Source organism: Hemicordylus capensis, chromosome 1 (assembly GCF_027244095.1).
Source record: "Hemicordylus capensis ecotype Gifberg chromosome 1, rHemCap1.1.pri, whole genome shotgun sequence".
Classification (NCBI taxonomy): domain Eukaryota; kingdom Metazoa; phylum Chordata; class Lepidosauria; order Squamata; family Cordylidae; genus Hemicordylus; species Hemicordylus capensis.
Window position 1 is genome coordinate 373,014,339 of NC_069657.1, and position 26,806 is coordinate 373,041,144.

The 26,806-nt window shown below is 44.0% G+C and overlaps 1 protein-coding gene and 1 long non-coding RNA gene across 2 annotated transcripts in view; both read right to left on the reverse strand.

Moving 5' to 3' along the window:
- PDE10A (phosphodiesterase 10A) overlaps positions 1-26,806 on the reverse strand; it is a 385,571-nt gene that overhangs the window by 309,930 nt on the left and 48,835 nt on the right. The gene's annotated exons all lie outside the window — the stretch shown is intronic.
- LOC128344894 (uncharacterized) lies at positions 19,080-26,332 on the reverse strand. The gene is made up of 2 exons (XR_008316113.1): positions 26,199-26,332; positions 19,080-25,815 (listed from the first exon to the last, which is right to left on the reverse strand). It is a non-coding gene; the product is annotated as an uncharacterized LOC128344894 (long non-coding RNA).

The window sequence follows — 26,806 nt, forward strand, 5'->3', positions numbered from 1 at the left end:
CCTGGTTTGGGGAAGCAATTTTGGATAAGAGAGGGGGAAACTGTTGAATATATAAAACATAGCTGAAAAGGAAGCAACGATGCATACATTTTAAAGGCTGTTCTCACAAGCAGCCTAACCCAGGCTAGGGCAGCCCGGCCTGGGTTAGGCTGCTCATGTGGAACACTGGGATTGCTTGAGATCCCGGCGCTTCTGCCCTGCCTAACCCAATTTTTAACCCCAGCCTTTAGCCAGACAAGTGCTTCCTTAACTCCAGCACTGAGGTTGGGTGTATGCTCGGGCTGCATGCATACACAATGTTGGGTGCCTAGAGCACCAGATGCATGGGGGATTCCCCCAATGCATCTCATTCAACTTGCTGTGCATTGTAGGATATCCGAAGACATTGTTCTGGCCACCGGAGATCTACGCTGCTTGAAGCATCGTGGGGCATGTGGGTGCGCAATTCATGTGTCCCACCAATGGACACTGATCATCTGGGGGAGGAGATAGGTTCATCCCACCCTTCACCCCACTGCCCTCACTGCCCGGGGGCAATCGTGTGCCTATTACAAATGGGCTGCAATCCTGTATACTTTTAGCCACCTTAGTTCTCATTGACTTAAGTGCCATTTAAGTAGCGCATGTGCAGCACATGGGGGACAGGTCTATCAATTGCTACTATTCTGTTGACTATAGACCACCACCAACCTCAGAGGCAAGATGCCTCTAAATTAGGTTTGTGCATTTCAATTCGGCAAAAATGTTTTCTGTCCGAAAATATCTATTTCGGATGTTTTGTACACCTTCTGAAAATTAAAAATGCAACAATGAATTTTTTTGGTATCCAAACCAAAACGACCCTGCTTTGGAACAGAAAGTTTCATTCTTTGGAAAACGTTTCATACCTCCATTTTGCAATCAAGCGAAGTCTTTCTCCTCAGTCTTCATTTTGAGTCCTGACATCTGTTTGAATTTCCTGCCCTTCAGGCCTGCAGATTGACAGGTGAAAGCAGGGCCGGATGCGTGGCAGAGTGGCAGGGAGTTTCCAGAGCAGCAGGGAGCTTGCCGAGAGACTTTACTTTGGGCAGTGAGGCGGCGGTGGCAGTGGGCACGGCCGTGATGGGGAGGCGGTGGAGGAGGCAGACGGCTAGGTGAAGAGGCGGTGACAGGCCCTGGCAGAGGAGGCAGGCGGGCGGGCAAAAATGTTGGGGAAGGAGGGAGCCCAGTTGGGAGAGAAAGCACAGCCGGTAGTGGGAGGATAGCGGCCTTCAGAATGATGGGGAATGGACTGGGGTGGAAGGGAGGGGGAATTTATGGGGAACGGACTGGGGAAGGAGAATGGAATGACGGGGAATGGATGGGGCAGAAGGGAGGGGTAAGCGGGGAGAATGATAGCTCGCAATTCGGTTTCGGATTCGGAGCAAGTCAGCCCTGAAACCAAAAATGGGGTGTTGTGGGAGGGCTGATTTCGGACCCTCACTGGATTGGGGGAGGGGGTGTCTTTGGATTTGGAAAAAAATGGAATTTAAAAATACGAAATGCATACCCCTACTCTAAATACCAGTTGCAGGGGAGCAACAGCAAGATAGTCACCTCTTGCCTGTGGGCTTCTCAGAGGCATCTGATGGGCCATTGTATGAAACAGGCTGGTGGACTAGATAGGCCTAGGGCCTCATCTAGGGCCTAGGGCCTCATCCAGATAGGCCTAGGGCCTCAACTGTTCTTATGTTCTTAAGTATTATTTCAGTATAATGGGTTATTACACTGACACAGGATGAAGTGGGTGACATGCTGTGCAATGTTACGCACACTGTGGAACATAATGTTTGTGCAGTTGCACAGGAGGACTGTTGAGCAAAAGGAGTTGCACAAATAAAATTGTGCAAATAGAGTTGTACAAAAGTGCAGCCATTATACATATAATGATGGCACTGTCACAGAACTCTGTGCAATGTTTGCCCTTGCACCGCAGCACCCTTGTGCAAATGTGCAAATGTTACACTCCAGTGCATCCATAACATTGTTCAGTATGTCAGCCAGAGAGAAGAATAGGAGGCGGGCACTCAATTGAACATTCTACTTCTGGCCTCTCAGAGTCCTTAAAAGGCCCTGACTGCCGCATAAATATCACCAGATCCTTTTAAGATAATTATTCCTAACTTCATCTTAATTATTTAAGCTTGTCTTTATCATAAGCAAAAGCCTCTTTGTTTCACACACTGAGAAAGAAATTGAAACAGAAATGAAACAAGTACTTTTTTAATGAAATGTAGCTGACATTTCTATAGGAAGCCTGAAGTTCTTTTTTAATTTTTAATTTATCCATCAAGAGCAGGAGCAAGCCTCCTTCCTTGTTGGAGCTAGGACCCTGGCAGCATCAGCAATCAGCTACAATGTCTCATAGTGACCACTGGGAGGTTTTAGGGTCATGGATAAAAATGCTTGACTCCTCCCCTCTTTGTTCTTCCAGTGTTAGTCTCAATTTTTTCTCTCCAGAGATGGCTGTTTGTTTTGGTCTCTCTCTTCAGCCATGAGCTACAGCTGAAATTAAGCTGCAGGCTCTTTCACATGTGTTTGTACCCTTTTCTTTAAAGAAATCCTTGTAGTTCTTCAATACTAAAGAATTCTTCCCCTACATTCCTCCTCTCTCTCCTATCCAGTACTGACATCAGATGGAAGAAGCTTAACCAGGTTTTCTGGAAAGTTGTGTATCAATGTAAGACTTGTGTACTGGATTGACAATTTGTTCTTCTCTTAGCAACCTCCTTGACAAGGTGCTGCACTGTGTATTGTCATTCTGAAACTCTGCTGTTGGACTTGCTAGCATCAACAAAGATTACATAGCATCACACAAAGGCCTTCCCTGTCTCTAAGTAACTTATTTCTCCCAATGAAGACTGAAGCCAAAATTTTATTTTGACTTCCAGATTGTACTCTTTTTGAAAATAGCCAACTAGTATATTTACATATGCAGGGAACTTGCTGTTACATTAAACTGAATTTACCTCATCACTGTGTTCTGGATCTAAAATGGAACAAAACTTCAGTACAAAAAAAACCCCTTTTTCAGCAGTCAGAAAAATACCATTATTTCCCTTGTTATAGCCTTATGATTTGGGAAGTTCAGAATATCCTATAGTGGAAAGTATATGATGGGGAATCACTAGGAAACTGTGCAGCAACTGAAGGGGTTTTTGGTGTACAGTTTTAAATGGTTGCACAACTTCCTGCTTGCACTATGCCAGGGCTGCCTGTCAAGTTTGCAGTAGTGCCAGCTGATGGACAATGCCAGCATTGGCCGAATTCAGATGTAGCACAAAATCGGAGTTAAACAGGCCAGAGGTTGGGACACCAGTATGTCCAAATCTGTGAAACCTCAGTTTTGCAGCAAAAGCGACTTGCTGTTTGCCTCACCAAACTCCAAATTGAAACTGTGGTTGGACAAGGTTTTGCCACTGAGACCTCCAGTTTGACCACCGAAACATTACATCCAATCCATAACTGCAGTTTTGTGCCCATTTTCAAACTGCAGCCATAGAGGCAGAGGTGCAGACATGCCTGGGATTGTGGCCACTCCATGGCTGTGGCAATTCTCGCTAGCCACCTCTACAAGCACCAGCACCACTCCTCCTGTCACCTATCCAGCTATGGAGTTGCCCAGCCACAGGGACACCACCACATCCCACCCCAGACTTGTCAGCCCCTCAAGCGGCACAGTCACACAGGGGCATGCCCTCTTCCCACTCTGTCCCTTGCTCCCCCCACCTGGCAAGCAGGAGGGAAAGGGGGCGGGATGACAAGATGGGTACTAAGTGCTTTGCTCCCTGAGAAGGAAGCCACAATGATGTATGTTCACAAGATAAACACTCTAGGTGGCAACATGAGCAGGACACTCCATCACAGCACTGGGAGGGGAACAAATGGCTGGCGGGGGGGGGTGCCAGGTTTGGGTTTAAAAGGCAGCCTCAACCATGGATCCTTGAGCAGCCAGCTTCTATTTTTTTCACAGACAGGTTGAGCAAGAGGGGCCCAGCCCCTCCCCCTTTGGGGGTTTGCAGTTCCTAGGCTTCCTCATGAGAAGGGCCCCAGTCACCCTCAGTCAGGGTCAGCAGCGCTGCAGTCAAAGGAGCCATTCACATATGTGATGATGACAGATGCTGTCACTCAGGAGAAGGCCAGGCCATGGGGACACCCCCCAACAACTTATAAGAAGAGTCATCAGAGGGGAGGAGACAGAATTGCCAATCAAAATCTCTAATCATCTCTAATGTGTGTCAACAAAACAACCCTTTCCCCATGTACAGCTCTCTCACGAGAGTGCCAGGCCATTGGGTCTCTATATCAAGCCAGGTGGAAGGTCTTGGGGGCGGGTACCCCAGCAACTGCTCTCCCTGTCTTGGTTCTCAATTTGAAATGGGAAGAAGCCATTCAAAGGAAAGAACCCATGCATTGTGATTCTTAAGAGTAACTGGCCCTATCCACCCCCAACACAGTACTTCCAGTGACTGTTGCTGGTGTGTGTCTTAAGTTTCTTTTTAGAATGTGAGCCCTTTGGGGACAGGGAGCCATCTTATTTGTTATTTCTCTTTGTAAACCGCCCTGAGCCATTTTTGGAAGGGCGGTATAGAAACTGAATTATTTATTATTATTATTATTATTATTATTATTATTATTAAGAATGCTTTCATTGGCTGCTATCCTATCAAAGCTCACATGTGAAGAGGGATTGCAGGCATGCGACTGGGACTCACATGGATCCCTCTACATGTGTGCTATTGCACAAGCGGGCAAAATGTCCCCCTTCTGCCAGTACGCCAGAAACAATCTGAAAGCGAGGAAGCACATTGCTGAGTGTCAATGGCATGTTTCCTCTCCTCCAGATAACTTCGAGAGCTTTGGCAGAGCTGGGATGTTTCACCCACATGTGCAGCAGCATGTGCGTAGAGCACGGGGGGTTCCGCATGAGCCCCAGCCCCCGGTCATGCCACCACAACCCCTCTTTTATATGTATACCTCCCTGGAATGTCAGTTGCTGTCAATGTGTATCTTATTTACTTGAGTGAGGCTGAGGGTTGCCCATCAGCCAATAGTTTACTGGTCCATCTAGCAAAGATATATTCTGTCAGGGAACCAGCACTGGGGTCTAAAGAATTAGTACACTTCAGGCTCTCTACCCAGGATTTTCCAGATTCCACTCCGGTTACAAGCCTGAACCACAAGAGTCTGCTCTGACTCTTCTTCTTATTCTCCACATTCCATCCTGGCTTCTCCCTTGACTTTCCAGTTTCTTCAAGGCTCTCTCCATGACTCATTGAGGCTATTCTCTCATGCAGTCTAACCCAAGCTAGGGATGTCCAGTCTGGGTTTGGCTGCTTGAAAGAACCACTGGGATCCGCGGTGGCAAACCCGCCAAAGAAGCCCACCAGTTAGCCAAGGTTAAGGGCACACTTGCACCCTTAAGTGTGTCAGCCATTGCTGAGACACTGAAAGGCTCCCAGCCTGCACTGGGGTGGATTCCCACAATGCACTGTGCACCCATGAGGTGCATTGTGGGATTTCTGAGGGCTGGGACAACACGTCCCAACCCTGATAATCAGGGCCGGATTAAGCTAGTGTGGGGCCAGTAGCATATGTTATAAAGGGGCCCTAAATTTTAAAAATGCACATAAATATTAAAACATAAATTATTTACTTGCAAAGTAAAATAATTCAATTTTTTTTCATTTGCTATAATAGTCCGTTTTCTTATTTAAAGCCCACTCCTTGGCTTTTTCATGAGAACCAACCCACCCTAAAATAATTGACTTGAAGTAATGCCTATTTATTTTGCTCCAACCTTTCCCAAATTGATGTTTTGGAGACAATAACCTTACTAACTCCAGCCTGGAATCCCCTCCAGCCTATTGGTGTCAAGATGGTCATTTTCCCCTCACAAGATAGTATAAGAGTTAGAACCTCTCTCTTCGCCTCGTGGTTTTCTGCAAACCTCCATGAATCTCCTTGTTACCCCACACCCATGTTTGTCCTTATAGAGACATTTTATAGAGAATCTGGACCAGGGAAGGAACTGCCTGAAAGGATACCTACTGCTAGCATCCCATGACAGTACAAAACTCCTTCCCCCCGCCCAGTCTGAGCCGCCCTGCAGAGGCCCCATCGTTTATATGCAGCTCAAGCATGGTGAGCAGCGCGGCTAGAGTTCCTATGAGCTGCTGCTACTGTCCATACCTGACGGAGCTGGGAAGCTCCAAGGGGGCTGGGAGAGGGGAGAGGGAAGTCATGCAGCACCTCCTTAGGAGCTAGGCATGTTTGATTGCTACACGAAAATATGACCCCAAGACAGCAAAAGTCAGGCTCTGAGCACCAAATAGGGCACGGAATTTCCTTCCCAGAGGTGTTTGGCTGACAAAGCCATCAAGCTGCTAAAAAGAGAAGGGGGTGAGATGCAAGCCAGGATTTCACTGCAGAGGGAGGCTGGGCGGCATGTGTGCAAAAAGTGCGTACAAGCGGCAACCTGCTCTGTGTTTGCTGCCAAGCAGAACTTCCCATTTCACACCACTCAGCCATGCTAACATTACAGGGCAGACTGAAAAAGCAGTCCCGTTGCATCTAGCTAAACACCCAGTTCTCCCGGCTATGCTCCACGCCACTGTCAGACAGACAAACACCTTGCTCTTGGCCATTTGATCCGCTGTCGCCCCCTTCCCCGCCTTCCTTTCTTTTGTAGTTCCTTCAAAAAGGAAAACGTTTGCATCTCTGTTGCAACAGCAACAGACTTTTGGCAGCAGCAGGCAGTGAGGACGGAGAGAAGCGGCACCAACCAAGTAGAGAGCAGAAAGAAGAAGGGGCAGTTCAAGCTGGGTGTGCGGGGCCCTCAGAAACGCGGGGCCCGTAGCAAATGCTACATTTGCTACTATGTTAATCCGGCTCTGCTGATAATGCTGCCAGAGGCATCAGTGGAACATCTGGGTGTGCAATCCATGCACCCAGAGGCAGCAGCAGGGTCGTCTGTGGGACAGTTAAGTTCATGCAGCCTTCCCCACTGCCCACCCTCAAGCCCTCTCATGGGATTGTGAGAAATGGCTCCACTATGTTACATCCAGCATTTTATTTTATTTGTTTAGTACATTTGGTATATTTGCATTCCCCGCTTAAGGAGTAGGTATTTATGAAATCAAAGCTTGGCAACCCTTGTATATATTCCCTGTCTTCAATTGCAGGAGAATGATGTGAGAAAGAGATGATAGAATGTTGATCCTCTGCTAACTGGGCAAAGAGGCACCTTTTACCGTGATGATTCTCTTTATTTAGCAGGGGGAGAGTAACTGGCCCTCTACACCCCCAGCACAGTACTTCTAGTTACTGTTGCTGGTGTCTGTCTTATGTTTCTTTTTAGAATGTGAGCCCTTTGAGGACAGGGAACCATCTTATTTATTATTTCTCTGTGTAAACTGCCCTGAGCCATTTTTGGAAGGGCAGTATAGAAATCAAAATAAATAAATAAATAAATAAATAAATAAATAAATAAATAAATAAATAATAATACCCCCCAGTGAGGCACTACCTTGGCGTGGTTGTGGGGCTTGTGTGCTCTGAGGAAGGTGAGAGCTATGCTAGAGGTCCAACCATACTGGACAGGTCTCACCAGAGGAGCCAGACAAAGAGTGCCTCTCCCATCAACAATATGGTGAGACGTAACTTTAATAAATCTATACCAGATCGGTCATCGCCCGGGTCAACAAGGACCGCGCCAGGTGCTATAGTCCCTGGACATCTGGTGGCAAGTGGGCAACAGGACTCAGGATCTTCAGTTGAGCAACCAGGGCTGGAGACTGCAAGGTTACTGGAAGAAACGTCGCTTAACCGAAAAAAATATATGAAAAATACCAACAAGGAAATAATGATCTGCTATTACAAGTCTAGTCCAACTAGAAGAGGTTATTTAAAAAGAATGTACCAAATTTGGAAAGAGAAGCATCCAGATACAGAAATAACAGAACAAAGGCTAGCAGACCAGAGAAGATTCATAATAAGAAATAAAGTGTTCACAGGAGTTGAGCTGGAAGAACTGCAAAGAGCAACACAGGCTCAAGATATGGAAGAAGAATTACCACCAATTGAAGAAGTTGCTCAGGCACAGGTGGAGGAGGTGTTGGAAATCAAGGATGCCACTGTTGCTGAACTGTTTCAAAATCAAAACCAGGCAACCACCCCTTTGCCTTCACCTCAAAAACCCAAATGTCGTTTAACAGAAAAGCAACAAGAACTAAAGCAAAAAATAACTGAGCACATGAACCAAACAACCACCAGGGTTCGACTTCCAGCTCTGAAAACAGTTGCCAAAAAACAACTTGCTCAGGCAAGAAACTGCAAGAAACGTAGAAACACCAAATCAAGAAGAAACAGTGCAATTCTGGGGGAAATTATGGGACATTCCAATAGATTATAATAAAAAAGCAGGCTGGATGAAAGAGGTCAAAAAATGTAACCAACAAATGCAAGATCTAATAATAACACCAGAATTAATAAGTGAAAGAGCAAAGAAAATTAACAATTGGACTGCTCCAGGCGACGATGAACTGCATGGCTTTTGGCTTAAACACCTAACAACCCTTCATAAACAACTATCAAAACAATTCAATCACATTTTGCAAGCTGGTGATATTGAATAATGGCTAACAACTGGGAAAACTCATCTCATCATGAAAGACCCAGCAAAAGGTGCAGTTCCAAGTAATTATAGACCGATAACCTGCCAGCCAACCATGTTCAAATTATTAACTGGAATAATAGCAGATGAAGTGATGCAACACTTATTAACTAACAAACAGCTTCCAGTTGAACAGAAAGGAAATTGCCCGAACACCAGAGGCACAAAAGACCAGCTGCTGATTGACAAAATGTTTTTAGAAAATTGCAAGAGAAGAAAAACCAATCTAAGTGTTGCATGGATTGACTACAAGAAAGCCTTCGATTCATTGCCTTACACATGGATACTAAAATGTTTAGAAACAACTGGTGTCAGCAAAAACATTCAGATATTTATTTTAAAAAGCAATGAGCATGTGGAGTACACAGTTAACAATCAATGGCGAGACACTTGGACAGGTTAGCATTAGAAGAGGCATTTTCCAAGGGGACTCACTATCCCCTCTGTTGTTTGTAATGGCCATGACTCCACTTTCACAAATACTAAACAAAACAGGCCTCGGATACCAAACATCTAAAACATCAAGTCAAATCAACCATCTGCTGTACATGGACGATCTGAAGTTGTATGGAAAGTCCCAGTCAGAAATGGAATCACTGCTAAACACTGTCCGTATATTCAGTAGCGATATAGCAATGGAGTTTGGACTAGACAAGTGTGCTGCATTAATAATGAACAGAGGGAAAATAAGAAAAACAGAAGGAATAGAACTGCCCAATGGAAGCAAGATCAAGAACCTGGAAGAGAAAGAACATTACAAATACTTGGGCATTCTCCAGGCTGATATCATCGCACACACTGAAGTTAAAAGAAAAATTGGAAGTAAATACATCAGGAGAGTTAGAAAAATCCTCAAGTCCAAACTCAATGGCGGGAACACCATACAAGCCATAAACACCTGGGCTATACCTGTTATCAGATACACTGCAGGGATAATAGACTGGACCCAGGCAGAGCTAGAGACGCTGGATCGTAAGACCAGGAAAATAATGACCATCAATCATGCTCTGCACCCCCGCAGTGATGTCGATAGGCTATACCTCCCTCGCAGCTCAGGTGGAAGAGGAATGCTGCAAGTCCATCAAACAGTAGAGGGAGGAGAAAAGAGGCCTTGAAGAATATATCAAGGACAGTGAAGAAGATGCACTTCAAATGGTCAATAACGCGAAACTATTCAACACCAATGAAAGAAAGCAGGCCTACAAGAAAGAACAAGTCAAGAACCGAGCAGAAAAATGGAAAAATAAGCCCCTGCATGGTCAATATTTGCAGAATATAAGTGGAAAATCAAACATCATCAAGACCTGGCAATGGCTTAAGAATGGCAACTTGAAGAAAGAAACAGAGGGTTTAATACTGGCTGCGCAAGAACAGGCATTAAGAACAAATGCAATAAAAGCAAAAGTAGAAAAGTGAACAACAAACAGCAAGTAACACCTTTGTAAAAAAGGAGATGAAACAGTGGACCACCTAATCAGCTGTTGTAAAAAGATCGCACAGACTGACTACAAACAAAGGCATGACAAGGTAGCAGGGATGATACACTGGAACATCTGCAAAAAATACAAGCTACCTGTAGCCAAAAATTGGTGGGACCATAAAATTGAAAAAGTGGTAGAAAATGAAGATGTAAAAATATTATGGGACTTCCGACTACAAACAGACAAACATCTGCCACACAATACACCAGATATAACTGTAGTCGAGAAGAAAGAAAAACAAGTGAAAATAATCGACATAGCAATAGCAGGGGATAGCAGAATAGAAGAAAAAGAAATAGAAAAAAATCACCAAATACAAAGATCTACAAATTGAAATTGAAAGGTTGTGGCAGAAAAAGACCAAAATAATCCCAGTGGTAATTGGCGCCCTGGGTGCAGTTCCCAAAGAACTTGAAGAGCACCTCAACACCATAGGGGTCACAGAAATCACCATCAGCCAATTACAAAAAGCAGCTTTACTGGGAACAGCCTATATTCTGCGACGATATCTATAACAATTGACAATAAAATTCTGGCATCCCAGGTCCTTGGGAAGGACTCGATGTCTGGATAAAACAAACCAGTCAATAACACCTGTCTGACTGGGTAAACAAGAGATAATAATACAAACAGACAAACATCTGCCACACAATACACCAGATATAACTGTAGTCGAGAAGAAAGAAAAACCAGTTAAAATAATTGACACAGCAATAGCAGGGGATAGCAGAATAGAAGAAAAAGAAATAGAAAAAAAATCACAAAATACAAAGATCTACAAATTGAAATTGAAAGGCTGTGGCAGAAAAAGACCAAAATAATCCCAGTGGTAACTGGCACCCTAGGTGCAATTCCAAAACAACTTGAAGAGCACCTCAACACCATAGGGGCCACAGAAATCACCATCAGCCAATTACAAAAAGCAACTTTACTGGGAACAGCCTATATTCTGCGACGATATCTATAATAACCAACAGTACTGATGATAAAATTCAGCCATCCCAGGTCCTTGGGAAGCACTCGATGTCTGGATAAAACAAACCAGTCAATAACACCTGTCTGACTGTGTAAACAAGAAAGAATAATAATACAAGGTGGGATGGACTGCACTACATTGGACTTCATGGGGGAGATTAAATGTTCCTCCATATTAAAAAAAACAACTCCCTGCAGACCGAAAATTAGCACAGTAAGAAGAAAGATTGTAACCCAGCTCTTTCCCTGCGCTGTTGTTTTTCTGTTTACAAAAGGTTTTTAACATAGAAGAACTTTCAAAAATGTGATCAGACCTGCAGTCTGAAGTAGGTGAGTCCATTCTATCACCTTAGCAATCTGCCACCTCATTCTGCTGCCTGTGAGCACGAGCCCTAGCAATTACACACACATGGAGCTGTTCTAATGAGCAGCCAAGACCAGGCTTGGCTGCCTGTAAAAACTGCCAGGAGGCACACAGCTCCTGGTGGCAACTTGGCAGCAAACCCACCTAGGAAGCCCTTCTCTTAAATGAGATTAAGAGCGTTCCCTTAACCCTGTTTACCTGACCATGTATGAGTGCTTGCTTGACGCAGGGGGAATCCCCACACAATGCACCATGCACTCAAGCAGTGCATTGTGGGAACTCTGGAGGCCGAGACACATTGTCCCCGCCTCCAGAGCTCAGTGCTGCAGGCACACAGTGCTGCTCATCTGGGAGCATGGTTTGCACTCCCAACAGAAGAACTCAGTCATCTGGGGGGAAGTTGAGTTTACCGAGCCTTCTCCCCTTGCCACCCCACCTGCCCGGTCATGTGAACAACCTCATGCACTGTCTCTATTAAAAGTCTTCTCAGAACATGTATTCAGTAGGACTGACTGCCAGCTAAGTATGCATAGGATTGCAGCCTTAAGCTCCTAACTGCAAACGGATTACATTTATTTAAATGGGATTTTGCACACCTGAAAGCAGCTGCCAGAAATGGCACCAGTATCCAGTGCAAGTTTGTGTGTGCTTAGCTACTGCAGCCGGTTTTCCTTGTCAATGCTATGTGCAGCAATATATACCTCTTCAACAGGATTAGGCACTTAGCAAGTGCTTGCTTGTTTGCAGGGAGCTCATCACCAAAATGGCTTGCTTTATTTAGGTTTTTTTTTTAAAAGACTGTACTACCTTTTTACAAAAATCCTATACAAGGCAGTATGCAACAAAGTAAATCAAACGAATGCAATAAAATATCCTAAACCCAAACAATTTTCAATAGAAAAGCATAAACACAAAAGTATTTTTTTTTAAACCCAGTCTTTTGATTTATACTCTAAACTGATTTCAGCAAGGGCACTCAATGGATACCATTTTTATTTAGGTAGTTGATACACTTCTAGGAGGCTTTGAAGAAATAGGCAAGCACATTTTGCAAGGCTCTATGCATCTGGAGTGCATTTCTGTGCATTTTGGAGGGGGGAAATACTGAGAAACACTGAGGATATCTCACAAGGATTCAAAGCCTGGTAGCTAAGCAAAGAGAATAAAAATGCAAGTACCAGTAGGTTGTTTTGTCTATTACGCAAATGTGCACACTCCTCTACATATATGTATAAACAAAAATATAGAGGGAAAGGGAAAAGACAGCATGGATGGTCCCCCATCAATAAATTAAGTCCTAATTGCATTGTGTCCTGAGTCACTACAGGCTGCAGTGTGGTAGCTATTGAAGTTAGTAATAACTCAGGCAATGTTTACATTTCAGCAGAGCCTCTGCTTGCGTCTTCTCCTAAACATAACACTGTGACTAAATATTTGATAAACACATCACTTTTTTATTTTTAAAAAGATGGATTTTGCTGGGCATTCAAATACTCTCAGTATTTCAAATCCAAAAGCTCTATATATAGCCACCTCCTGAGAAGGATTCAAACTATGCTGCTTATTGTTAACATGAACAAAAAGGGCAGGCTGGAGAGCTGCCATGCAAGCAAAGAGGGGTCCTTAGAAGAGAGCTACGAGACGAAACTGCAGCCACACTCCCTTATCATGTGCACGTGGGCGTTTTCCAGATTAGCCGCTCACCAGCAGCAAAATGCTTCCATTCCGGCAAATCGCATTCAAAACGTAAACAGCAGGGGGTGCAGTCTCACAAAAACGAACAACCCGAAAAAACAGCAACTTCTTTACACTGCATATACAATGTCATAGCACTATATCGCAGCGATTAAATTCGAAACAAGGCATCTGAAATGTGAACAGCACCCTGCTGTCAGCATAGGGACAGCGGTGTCACAACACAGGAAGTGTGGAAGCACATTTCCGAGATATGTCCTAACCCCGATGAAGGATCTAATCTCAAAAGCACCATGGAGAGCTATGGTGAAGAACCAGAACTGCTAATCAGGACTTCTGGGTTCGAATCTCATCTCTGCCATGAACTCATTAGCAGGGGTGTAGCTAGGTAATTTCACTCTGGACCTAATGGCCTTTCAAGGGGCTTTCCTTGTTGTGCCCCCTGCCGTCAATAAAAGTTCTCAAAGCAGTTTATGTAGCAAAAAGATCAATAAGAACTTAATAGATAGATGAGAGTAGAGAGGAGGTTGTTTGGCCAGCTAAACTCAAGGTCTTGGCTTATCGTACATCTTCCATTACATTCAATGACAATCACACCGCCCTGGACATGCCCTAACCTGTATTTTGCAAGTTGCAGCCACAGGTATAAGAACATTCTGCAGCAGCCTTTAATGAGCCCAGCCTTTTGGGGCACCAAAAGTGAGCCTAGGAGTAGGTCAAACACCAACTGCAGGGTGAGAACCTGGCACAGCCACTGATCTGCGGCTCACCATGTGAACTGCTGGCTGCTGCCTTTTGGAGAATTTGAACAGATTCTCCGCAAGAAGGCAGAAGAGGGAAGAAAGAAGCAGTTGGTTTGTGGCTTGGGGTGAGGACTTGTTCATGCATTCTCCACACTCCTCCAGAGACAAACCACAGGCTTCAACACACACTAGGGATATGGTGGAGGGTGATGATGGGAGGTGGTGGTTCTGGACTTGCACCCAGAAGTCCAGCATTAATGGCACCAGTGCTCACTAGGTGACCTTAGGCAAGCCACTTCCTCTCAGTTTCAGCTTCCCAGCTGCAATATGGGGATAATCATAATAGGGGTAAGGTAATACATGTAAAGCGCTTTTCACATGCAAAAGATTCCGCCGTCAGTTACCTCCAGATGACGTTCTCCCCTGTCTCGCACTCCAAGATCTGGTTCCTACTCTGGTCCTGGTGTTAGAGTTAAATAATCTTAAGTGTTTGGTTGGATCAAATGTGATTAGATGGTTCAAGTGAGCTTGGCCAGGCTCAGGTGAAGCATCTGATTCAGAAGATTCAGTTTTATTTAGGTAATGTTACTATTGATCCCAGGCAATGATGAAGTCTTGGCAAGCTGTTCCCAGAATGCCCAAAGTAAAGAAAAGAACAGTTTATTCTGCTAAGGCTTTATTTCATCTTACCACCATCCAAGTGTGAAGCAACAAGCCAACTGGTCAGGAGTGATAGATCCCATGTCAGAGAGCCAGCCAGACCCCGAACAATCTAATGCAATTATTTTTATACCCATTAATGATGATTGTTGTTTACTGCTTTCTGATTGTATCTTTACATGTTTATGTACATTAAATGATCAGTCCCCCAAGAATGTATATGATTGAGTGAGTGAGTGCAGTCAAGTCAGTGTTGACTCTTAGAGACCACATAGATAGAATCTCTCCAGGATGATCTGTCTTCAGCTTGGCCTTTAAGGTATCTCAGTGGTGCATTCATTGTTGTCATAACCAAGTGCATCCACCTTGCTTCTGTTTGTCCTCTTCTTCTCTTTTCTTCAACTTTCCCCAGCATTATAGACTTCTCATGGGTCTTCGCATAATGTGTCTGAGGTATGATAGTTTGAGCCTGGTCATTTGTGCCTCGAGTGAAAATTCTGGATTGATTTGTTCTATGACCCATTTGTTTGTTTTCTTGGCTGTCCATGGAATCTTCAAAAGTCTTCTCCAGTACCAAAGATCAAAAGTGTCAATGCTTTTTCTATCCTGCTTCTTCGAAGTCCAGCTTTCACATCCATAGAGGAAACTGTGGTTACTTGCTTTTCTATTTTTCTGCCTCCATGATGAAACCTTCCTCATGTTGTCAGCATCAGCCTAAATTACTTCCCCACCTAGGCAGCTTCTGACTCACAAACATCTGTAAGGTCACTCTTAAGACAAAATGCCTGCTATCTAAAGTTTGGTCAAACTAAAACTCTTCATATTAATATCAATCACTATCACTAATATGCTTCTAATAAACAGAAATGGTGCAGTTAAAACCTCCAACACTGTGGGAGGGCCTCACCTGGAAGTCACCTGGATGGTCTGACTAAGTGCCAGCGTGTCCAGAGCAGTACCACACTAGAGACAGCATTGGAGAGAGGGAAGGGTTATAGGAGCTACTCTGTCCCTTGCTTTCCATGCACACAGGATGCAAGATTGAAGACCACATCAAAAGTGCAGGCTTTACAAGGCACTTACCCAAGCTTGCTAGGCAGCTCACATCCATCTTTCCAATTGCTTGGAAGCTTCAGATTTATTAAATGCTTGCCATGACACTGTGATCACTAAGTTCAAGAAGAAAGTGGTAATGATTTGCTTTACTGACAAAGAATGAATTTTCATAACCATCAATCATGCAGTACATTTCCCAATGCTATTATTAACAAATCTGACAATCTTCTTGGCACTGTGCCCTATGTTAAAGCCAGAATCTTTTGCTTTAGCAGGGCCAATAACAGGGGAATCGCAAGTGGTGCATCAAGTGATTGGGATTCAATCCATGTTTCAGGCTTCCAGTGGCGGTGGCAGCAGAGGGCTGTTGCCTTGTGGGAATAACAAAAACTTCTTTAAATACATCAGAAGCAGGAAACCTGTCAGGGAGGTGGGTGGTCCGTTAGATGATGAGGGAATGAAAGGGGTTATTAAGGAGGATATGGAGATTGTGTGGGAGATAAATGAGTTATTTGCATCTGTCTTCATGGCAGAGGATACTTGGCGTATGCCTGTGCCTGAAACAGACTTCTCAGGTTCAGAAGCTAAAGAACTGAGTCCATAGAGGTGACAGGAGATTATAGTCTAAACGGTCAGGGGGTGGGGATTAACAAATCACCAGGGCAGATGGCATCCACCTAAGAGTCCTTAAAGAACTCAAATGTGAAATTGCTGACCTCCTTGCAAAAAAAACCCCTTATCCCTACAAACAGGTTCTGTACCAGAGGACTGGAAAGTAGTCAATGTAACACCAGTTTTCAAAAAGGGATCCAGGAGGGGTCCAGGAAATTACAGACCAGTTAACTTAAAGTCTGTTCCTGGAAAATTGATGGAAAGCATTCTCAAAGACATAGAAGAAGAGGCCCTGCTGAGGGAGAAGCAGCATGGTTCTGCAAATCTTGCCTCACCAGCATTTTGGAGTTCTTTGAGAGTGTCAACAGGTGTATGCATAAAGGTGATCCAGTTAACATAGTATACCTGGACTTTCAAAAACCTTTTGACAGTTCCTCATCAAAGACTCTTGAGAAAACTTAGCAGTCATGGGATAATGTGACAGGTTCATGCATGGATTGGTAACTGGTTGAAGGACAGGGAGCAGAGGGTAAGTATGGAGTTCTCTAAATGGAGAGATATAAGAAGTGGGGTCCCCTAGGGATCTGTCCTGGGACTGGCATAACTGATCTAGAAGTTGGGGTAAGCAGTGAGATGGCCATATTTTCAGATGACACCAAACTATTTAGGATAGTGAAATCCAAAAAAAGTGAGGACCTCCAAATGGATTTCTCCAAACTTGGGGAGTGTGTAACAAAATGGCAAATGAGGTTCAATGTTAACAAGTGTAAGGTGATGCATATTGGGGCAAGAAACCCCAACTTCACATATACGCTAAAGGGATCTGAGCTGTCAGTGACTGAGCAGTAGAGGGATCTTGGGGTCATGGTAGACAGCTTGTTGAGTGTTGAGTCAATGTGCAGCAGTTGTGAAAAAGGCCAATTCCTTGCTTGGAATCATTAGGATTGAAAATAAAACTGCTAATATTATAATGCCCTTATACAAAACTATGGTGCGGCCACATTTCTGCTCACCGTATCTTAAGAAGAACATTGTAGAACTGGAGAAGGTACAGAAGAGGGTAACCAAAATGACCAGGGACAAGAGCACTTTCCTTACGAGGTAGGGCTACAACACCTGGGGCTTTTTAGTCTAGAAAAAAGATGACTGAGGAGAGACATGATAACGGTCTATAAAAGCATGCATGGTGTGGAGAAAGTTGATAGACATTTTTATCCCTCTGTCATAACACCAGAACCAGGGGTCATCTCATGAAACAGATTGCCAAGAAATTTAAGACCGGCAAAAGAAAGTACTTTTTCACACTGCATAATTAACCTATGGAATTTTATGCCACAAGATGTAGTGACATCCAATAGCCTGGATGGCTTTAATAAATTCATGGCTTAGATCAATTCATGGAGAACAGTTCTATCCATGACTACTTGTCTGAAGGCTATAGGCCACCTCCAGCCTCAGAGCAAGATGCCTCTCAATACCAGTTGCAGGGGAGCAACAGCAGGAGAGAGGGCATACCCATATCTCTTGCCTGTGGAGCTCCACACAGACAGCTATTGGGCCACTGTGTGAAACAGGATGCTGGACTAGATGGACCTTGGACCTGATCCAGCTGGGCTGTTCTTATGTCCCTGTATCTAATTGGCCTCTTTGGGGAACAGGATGCTGGACTAGATAGGCCTTTGGTCTAATTTAAAAGAGAAGATCAGTAGCAGACATTTTTGAAGCTCGCTAGTGAACACTAAGGGGTGGCTCACACATGTAAGTGGCTCCCGCTGCCCCCACAGCTCATATCCAGTCCAGCGTGTGCTGCTTTCACAACCACACAGAGATATATTCATGTGAACTGTGGTGCTGGGAGCAGGTAACACAGGCAGCTGCATTGGATAACTGAATAACTGCATTGGATAACTGCATTGGATAACTGCATTGGATAACTGTGATAACTGAAATGACTGAGACTGACTCTGTACAGACATGCACACTTTCCATTTCACACTCATATTTCTCCATACAATTGTGCACCCACATATATGACTGCATAGAAAATCTACAATTGTGAATTAAATCAGTTTCTCAGCAGCCCACAAACACAATTATGGAGGTACAGAGGGAACATCAGTGAATCCATTGAACCGCACTGGAATCATGGAAGTTTGGATAATGGGAATTCTATTGCTATTGGGGGTCATTAAGTTGCTCATAACATCGCATTGGCGGGACACTCAGGAACAGTTTTGCTCTAACAATAAAAATGACTACTAGCCGGATTTGTTTGCCTCCCTCCCTCCCTCTTCCTCCTCCTCCTCCATTATGAGAAAATCCACTTGATTTAAAAGCAATCTTGGGAGTACAAAAAGTTGTATGTGAATTACATTTGGCTGCACAGTAAAGTGGTTCTCTTTTTAGGCATTAATGTAGTCAGCTTGAGGTTCACACTCACTTCTATTTTTATTAAGCAGCTACATTGCACATATTAATTGCATTTGAAAGGAGAGCTTCTATTTGGTAGAAGAATTGCATTTGCCTAGCAATTATACATTGCTGCTGGAGTGCTTGGAATATGCAGTCTCCCAGCAACAGAAGTGCTGCTCTGGCCAAAGAAATTGAGACCCAACACAACATATTTATTACAAAGTGAAGAAGATCAGTTGGAAAACTCAAACTTTGGCCATTCTACATTCCGTCTTCACATGGACTTGTAAACACGTTTTTAATAAATGAAACCAGCCTCTTTGACAAATGCAGATTTTTCAACTAATGTGTGTGGGGGGTGGGGGAGTTGCGACATATCCAAAGCAAAATAGGTGGGTATTAGGCTTTATCTGAGCAAAGTGTGTACATCAGAATCAAACCATATACAGTTGTAAACCCATTCCGTCCTGCTCTTAAAACACATTATTAATTATCATTATTATAGTGCCATAAGAATACATGTTGCTTAACAGAGAAATCTGAATGAAGTACTGGTCCCTGCCTCAAAGTGCTTACCATCTCAGTTTAAACATCCAACACCATGAAGACCATTTTTCTAAAAGTTCCCTCCATAACTACTTCAAAGGTATCTATCTGTCTATCTATCTATCTATCTATCTGTCTGTCTGTCTGTCTGTCTGTCTATCCATCACATAGCGGTCTCTGGATTGACGCATATTGCAGGTCACACACTTGATTTGGTCTTTTACTCTGATCAGGGTGGTGTCATTTCCCCATTGTCATGGATGGACCACTATCTGGATAAGGTTGGACTTACAACCACTTGCCACCTCCGCAGGGGTGAGCAACCTATTAGAATGGTTCACCCAAAGAGGTTATTGGATCCAGTAGGATTCCAAGAAGCCTTGGAGGAATTCAGTGTTGGCTCCGCCGGTGATCCTGTTGATGCCCTGGTTGAGAATTGGAACAACTTGCTCACCAGGGCAGTTGTGACATGATTGCTCCTAAGTGTCCCCTCCGACCCACTTCAAAACTGGCCCCTTGGTATATGGAAGATCTACGGGGGCTGAAGCAGCAAGGTAGGTGAATGGAGCGCAAGTGGGAAAAGACTCGACTTGAATCCAACAGATTATGACATAGAACAAATTTAAAGATCTACGCTCAGGCAATATGTGCGGCAAAGAAGCAGTTCTTTTCTGCAAGTTCATGTCCAGTGGAGTTGTTCAGGGTTGTGAGGGGACTAGTATCCACCCCCTCTCCCTTGAACCAGAATTTGGAGTCATCAGTTACCCGCTGTGATGTGTTTAAATAATTTTTCGCAGATAAAACCTCTCAGATTTGGGTCGACTTAGATGGAGACTCCACAATTAATTTGATGTCTGAACTGGAGGTGTCCAAAAACTCCTCTTATGCAATTTGACTGGATCAGTTTCAGTTTGTGACTCCTGAGGATGTGGACAAGCTGCTTGGGGCAATGAGACCTACCACTTGTTCTCTTGACCCTTGTCCAACATGGCTTGTTCTATCTAGCAGGGAGGCTGTTGTAGGTGGCCTGGTGGAAATCATAAATGCTTCTCTGAGGGAGGGCAGCATGCTTCCTTGTCTCCAGGAGGCAATTATTAGACCTCTTCTAAAGAAGCCTGCATTAGATCCCTCAGAGTTGAGCAATTATAGGCCTGTTTCCAACCTCCCATGGCTGGGCAAGGTAATTGAGAGGGTGGTGGCCTCTCAGCTCCAGGCGGTCTTGGAGGAAACTGCTTATGTAGACCCATTTCAAACTGGTTTTCGGGTGGGCTATGTGGTGCAGACTGCCTTGTTCGGCTGATGGGCGATCTCCAATTGGGAATTGACAGAGGAAGTGTGACTCTGTTGGTCCTTTTGGATCTTTTGTTGGCTTTCGATACTATCAACCATAGTTTCCTTCTTTAACGTCTGAGAGTGTTGGGGGTAGGAGGCACTGTTTTACAGTGGTTCCGCTCCTTCCTCTCGGACAGATTCCAGATGGTGTTGATTGGAGATTGTTGCTCTTAGAAATCTGAGCTTAAGTATGGTGTCCCTCAAGGGTCCATACTCTCTCCAATGCTTTTTAACATCTACATGAAACTGCTGGGAGAGATCATCAGGGGATTTGGAGCTGGGTGTTACCAGTATGTTGATGATCTACTTACTACTGGGTAGATCTACACCCAGATCTACTTCTCCACATCAACTTCTTCAGGAGCTAGCATATCCTCCCTAAATGCCTGCCTGGAAGCAGTAATGGGCTGGATGAGGGAGAATAAACTGAAGTTGAATCCAGATAAGACAGAGGTACTTATTGTGTGAGGTCAGAACTCCAGAGACTATTTTGACCTACCTGTTCTAGATGGGGGTCACATTTCCCCAAAAGGAACAGGTTCACCGACTGGGAGTACTTCTGGATTCACACCTCTCCCTGGTTTCTCAGGTTAAGGTGGTGGCCCAGGGTGCTTTCTACAACCTTCAGCTGATACGCCAGCTGCGCCCATTTCTCGAGATCAATGACCTCAAAACATTTGTTGGTAAACTCCAGACTTGACTTCTGTAATGCGTTCTATGTGGGGCTGCCTTTGTACATAGTCCAGAAACTTCAGTTGGTTCAGAATGCGGCAACCAGGTTGGTTTCTGGGTCATCTAGGAGAGACCACATTACTCCTTTGCTGATGGAGCTACACTGGCTGCCAATAGCTTTCTGGGCAAAATACAAAGTGCTAGTTATAACTTATAAAGCCCTAAATGGCTTAGGCCTTGGGTATTTAAGAGAGCGTCTTCCTCACTACGAGCCCCACCGCCCATTGAGGTCACTTGAGGAGGTCTGTTTCCATTTACTGCCAGCTCATCTGGTGGCTACACAGAGACAGACCTTCTTGGTTGCTGCCCCAAGATTGTGGAATGCACTCCCAACTAAGATACGATCCTCCCCATCTCTGGCAATTTTTAAAAAAAATCTGAAAACCCATCTCTTCACCCAAGCCGTTTCAACTTTTTAAAATTCATCAATTCTAATTTTGTGCCTGATTTTGAATTGTTGAATTGTTTTAAGTTTTTATATGTGTTTTTGATTGTTTTATGTTAACCTCTCAGAGACAAAAGTTTGGGCGGTATATAAATTTGATTAATCAATAAATAATAAATAAACATGGCAGCCACCTAGTGGCGCAGTGGGGAAATGACTTGACAAGCAAGCCAGAGGCATTTTAGCTGAAACTGGCTAAAACTGAAACATGCTTAGGGTACAGATGCTCTTTGGGAATCTGATACAGACTAGCAGTACCACTACTTTTGGAGTCTGCTTGCTTCCAATGTGCTCTGCTTGTATATTTATTTATGAATATATACATATGACTTGAAATACACCATAAATCTCCAGTGCTCTTGCACCACTCTCCACAAAGAAACAAATCCTGTAAGAGGACTAGCCCTGCTTCCAGCTGCTTGGAAAACTGTGGTGAGGTGATCCCTTCCTTGTGCAAAAATACAATATATATTCTTTGTGCAGTAATACAATATACCCCCAGCATCACATCCCACCAGCAGCTGTTCCTGGTTTCTACCTTGTGTTTCTTTTAGCCTGTGAGCCCTTTTGGGACAAGGAACCTTTTCTTTCTTTCTTTCTTTCTTTCTTTCTTTCTTTCTTTCTTTCTTTCTTTCTTTCTTTCTATATTTAGATGTCACCTTACTCCCATAGGACTCAGGGTGGCTTACAAGCGATAACATACAAAGCAACACAGTTCTATAAAATACAACGTACATAACATCATAACCACAAGCCCATACAGTACTCATTACAAGACATAATAACCATGGATTACCAGTTCACTCTATGACCAACTTTTCTCAGCAACCGAACACCCAACGGAACATTTCCATCTTGCATGCCTTACGGAAAGCCAACAAATCATGGAGAGCTCTGATATTATCCAGGAGACCATTCCATAGAGCCGGGGCCACCACTGAGAAGGCCCTGGCTCTTGTTGATTGCAGTTTAACATCCCAAGGACCCAGGATCACCAAGGTATTACTTGTGGCCAATCTCAGAACCTGGCGAGGGACATTTTGAACAAGGCAGTCCTGGAGGTATGGAGGGCCCATACCGTGTAGAGCTTTAAATGTTAAAGTTAATATCTTAAACCTAACCCGGGACTCAACCGGCAACCAGTGCAGTTGAACAGTGCAGTTATTATTTATTTTTCTATGTAGACCACTTTGAGTGCTTTTGTTGATAAGTGGTATATAAATATTTGCTGCCATTATTGTAGTACATTCACCAGGCACAGCACTGAAGTATCAGAGCACAGGAGAAACACAAGCCTCCTTTCTCTACCATGCAGAGAAACTGTTGTCCGTTCTGGAGTCTCCCTGCAAAGGCCCAGTTGCACAGAGGATCTGTTCATGCTATGTAATGCCCCTCAAAAAAGGGCAGGGAGAGGACCATGCCAGTTGGGCCCCCTGCCAATTGGGCTGGAGGTCCTGGCTCACATAGGCGGCAAAGAAGAGCAGAGGGGTCCATGCTGCTACTCCACCATGCATGCTATTGTAGTGCTATGCCAGCTGAATGGCCAGTCATGGCAAGGCAGAGCCCTAGACAGTTTAGGAAGTCACAGAACCAGTAAGCAGACTAAGGCAGAGGGAAAGGAGAGGCAGGCAACATTCAAGTAGGGTTCAGTCCCAGTTCTGGAAACAAAAGCAGTAGGAGACAAGTCTTTCAGGACCCTGGACAGAGCCCAAGGACAAGAGACTTTTTCCAATCAAAACTCATTTTCAGCTGAGCGCCATTACACCTCCTGGTTCTGACTACCCCTTCTCAGGCCCCACCCTCACCTCCTGCTGCAGATGGCAAAATCTTCTGGCCTTGAGCCTAGCACTCTTTTGCCTCTCCATTAATTCCGGTCTGCCTGGTGCACTGTCTGGATCAGCCAAGGGGCACTGGGAATGCATGGTCATTGACATGGCACTACCACCAAATCTCTCATCAGAATATTATTATTTCTTGTTTACACAGTCAGACAGGTGTTATTGTTTGATCCAGACATTGAGTCCTTCCCAAGGACCTGGGATGCCAGAATTTTATTGTCAGTTGTTATAGATATAGTCGCAGTATATAGGCTGTTCCCAGTAAAGCTGCTTTTTGTAATTGGCTGATGGTGATTTCTGTGACCCCTATGGTGTTGAGGTGCTCTTCAAGGTCTTTGGGAACTGCACCCAGGGCGCCAATTACCACTGGGATTATTTGGGTCTTTTTCTGCCACAACCTTTCAATTTCAATTTGTAGATCTTTGTATTTGGTGATTTTTTTCTATTTCTTTTTCTTCTATTCTGCTATCCCCTGCTATTGCTATGTCGATTATTTTCACTTGTTTTTCTTTCTTCTCAACTACAGTTATATCTGGTGTATTGTGTGGCAGATGTTTGTCTGTTTGTAGTCGGAAGTCCCATAGTATTTTTACATCTTCATTTTCTACCACTTTTTCAATTTTATGGTCCCACCAATTTTTGGCTACAGGTAGCTTGTATTTTTTGCAGATGTTCCAGTGTATCATCCCTGCTACCTTGTCATGCCTTTGTTTGTAGTCAGTCTGTGTGATCTTTTTACAACAGCTGATTAGGTGGTCCACTGTTTCATCTCCTTTTTTACAAAGGTGGCACTTGCTGTTTGTTGTTCACTTTTCTGCTTTTGCTCTTATTGCATTTGTTCTTAGTGCCTGTTCTTGCGCAGCCAGTATTAAACCCTCTGTTTCTTTCTTCAAGTTGCCATTCTTAAGCCATTGCCAGGTCTTGGTGATGTCTGATTTTCCACTTATATTGTGCAAATATTGACCATGCAGGGGCTTATTTCTCCATTTTTCTGCTCGGTTCTTGACTTGTTCTTTCTTGTAGGCCTGCTTTCTTTCATTGGTGTTGAATAGTTTCACGTTATTGACCATTTGAAGTGCATCTTCTTCACTGTCCTTGATATATTCTTCAAGGCCTCTTTTCTCCTCCCTCTACTGTTTGATGGACTTGCAGCATTCCTCTTCCACCTGAGCTGCGAGGGAGGTATAGCCTATCGACATCACTGCGGGGGTGCAGAGCATGATTGATGGTCATGATTTTCCTGGTCTTATGATCTAGTGCCTCTAGCTCTGCCTGGGTCCAGTCTATTATTCCTGCAGTGTATCTGATAACCAAATCTCTCATCAGAATATTATATTATTATTATTATTATTATTATTATTATTATTATTATTATTATTATTATTTTACACAGTCAGACAGGTGTTATTGACTGGTTTGTTTTATCCAGACATCAAGTCCTTCCCAAGGACCTGGGATGCCAGAATTTTATTGTCAATGTTGTTGCTGTTGTTATAGATATCATCGCAGAATATAGGCTGTTCCCAGTAAAGCTGCTTTTTGTAATTGGCTGATGGTGATTTCTGTTGTTGTTGTTGTTGTTGTTGTTACATTTTATATCCCGCTCTTCCTCCAAGGAGCCCAGAGTGATGTACTACATACTTGAGTTTCTCTTTCACAACAACCCTGTGAAGTAGGTTAGGCTGAGAGAGAAGTGACTGGCCCAGAATCACCCAGCAAGTACCATGGCTGAATGGGGATTTGAACTCGGGTCTCCCCAGTCCTAGTCCAGCACTCTAACCACTACACCACGCTGAATCTAGCTCAGGTGTTGTCTCTGGGGTACCAGTTTGGAGATCTTGAACTCCAGAGGTTCCGAGCTGCCAGGACCTGGGCCCATCACCTCTTCAGCTGGCATCAGCTCTCCTCCCCTAGCTGGCTCCTTCTCTTCCTTGTCAGAGTTCTGGCTACCACTCAAGGCTGAGGTCATGGAACCACAGACTTGAACTGCAATATGTCTTGCATCAACATAATTGGACCCTGATTTCTCAGTTCTAGCTTTTTAATTTTTAACATGTTTTTATTTTTAAACCTTATGCTGTGTGTTTGGCTTATTTACTTGTAGTAGTGGAGGATGTGGAATTGGTTAGTGTGTGTTACAAGACAACAAACATGCTGATTCACTACAGCTTTGATGCACTGGCTCCCATGAAGATGGTCCCGGAGGGTTCAGAGAAGCTGGCTGTTCCTGCCCTAGAAAAATGAACAAATAGCACAGTTGTTCTTGGAAAGTACATGCTGCATGAAGCAGTTGTGATATGCTTCATCTCTGCTATTCATAAAACATTGATTTGGCTTAGCAAAGTCTGATTGTGTGTCTGTTACACTGGCCACCACAGGGTGGCAGTAAATGCTCAAGAATACAAGGAAGACAGTGGAGAGGGAGAAATCTCTTGACAGCATTCTTCATCAGTTCCCCTCCTGTTGCATTCACTGTATTACTCTTTGCCTCTCATAATTCTGGACTAATCTTTACACATTTCTATTTTACATTTCTTGCTTTTTCTCTCTCAAAACTGTGGGTTCAGGGATGTTTGTTTTAAATAAGGTTGAATACAAGCCACTGCACTACGTACTTGCCCACATGCACCAAATGATGTTGATGCCATCCATGTACCACAAGGAGGGGACCTTGACATTACTTCATGGAATTGTGATATCGCTGAGGCTGTGCAGATCCAGAAGCCTCCCTCTTCCAGATTCACTCCAAAATCAGCAGTAGAAATGAGAGAGGAAATCAGGATGAATGGCTGGATATATTTCAATTCAGATGTAAATAAAAGGAAACAGGCATAATGGTGGTAGGGGTCACAGATAAGGTGTGTGTGTATGTATGTGTATGTGTATGTGTATGTGTATGTATATATATATATATATATATATATATATATATATATATATATATATATATATGGCATACCTGTCGCTAATCCCATGCGTCACGCATGGCAGCTTTCGTGAGAGTTTGTGAATGAACTGCCAGCAGAGGGAAAACGGCTGCGGTGGTGGGCAGGCAAGAAAACAATGGTGTTGGCAAAGAAAATGGCATCAGCAGGCAGGCAGGGGAGAAAACAGAAGTGGCAGACTGGTGAGAGAAAATGGTGGTGTGGGGGGAGAACTAGAGGTACAGATGTTCTGCACCCAGCCCAGCTAGTATAAAATATTTGTCCAAACATCAGCAAGG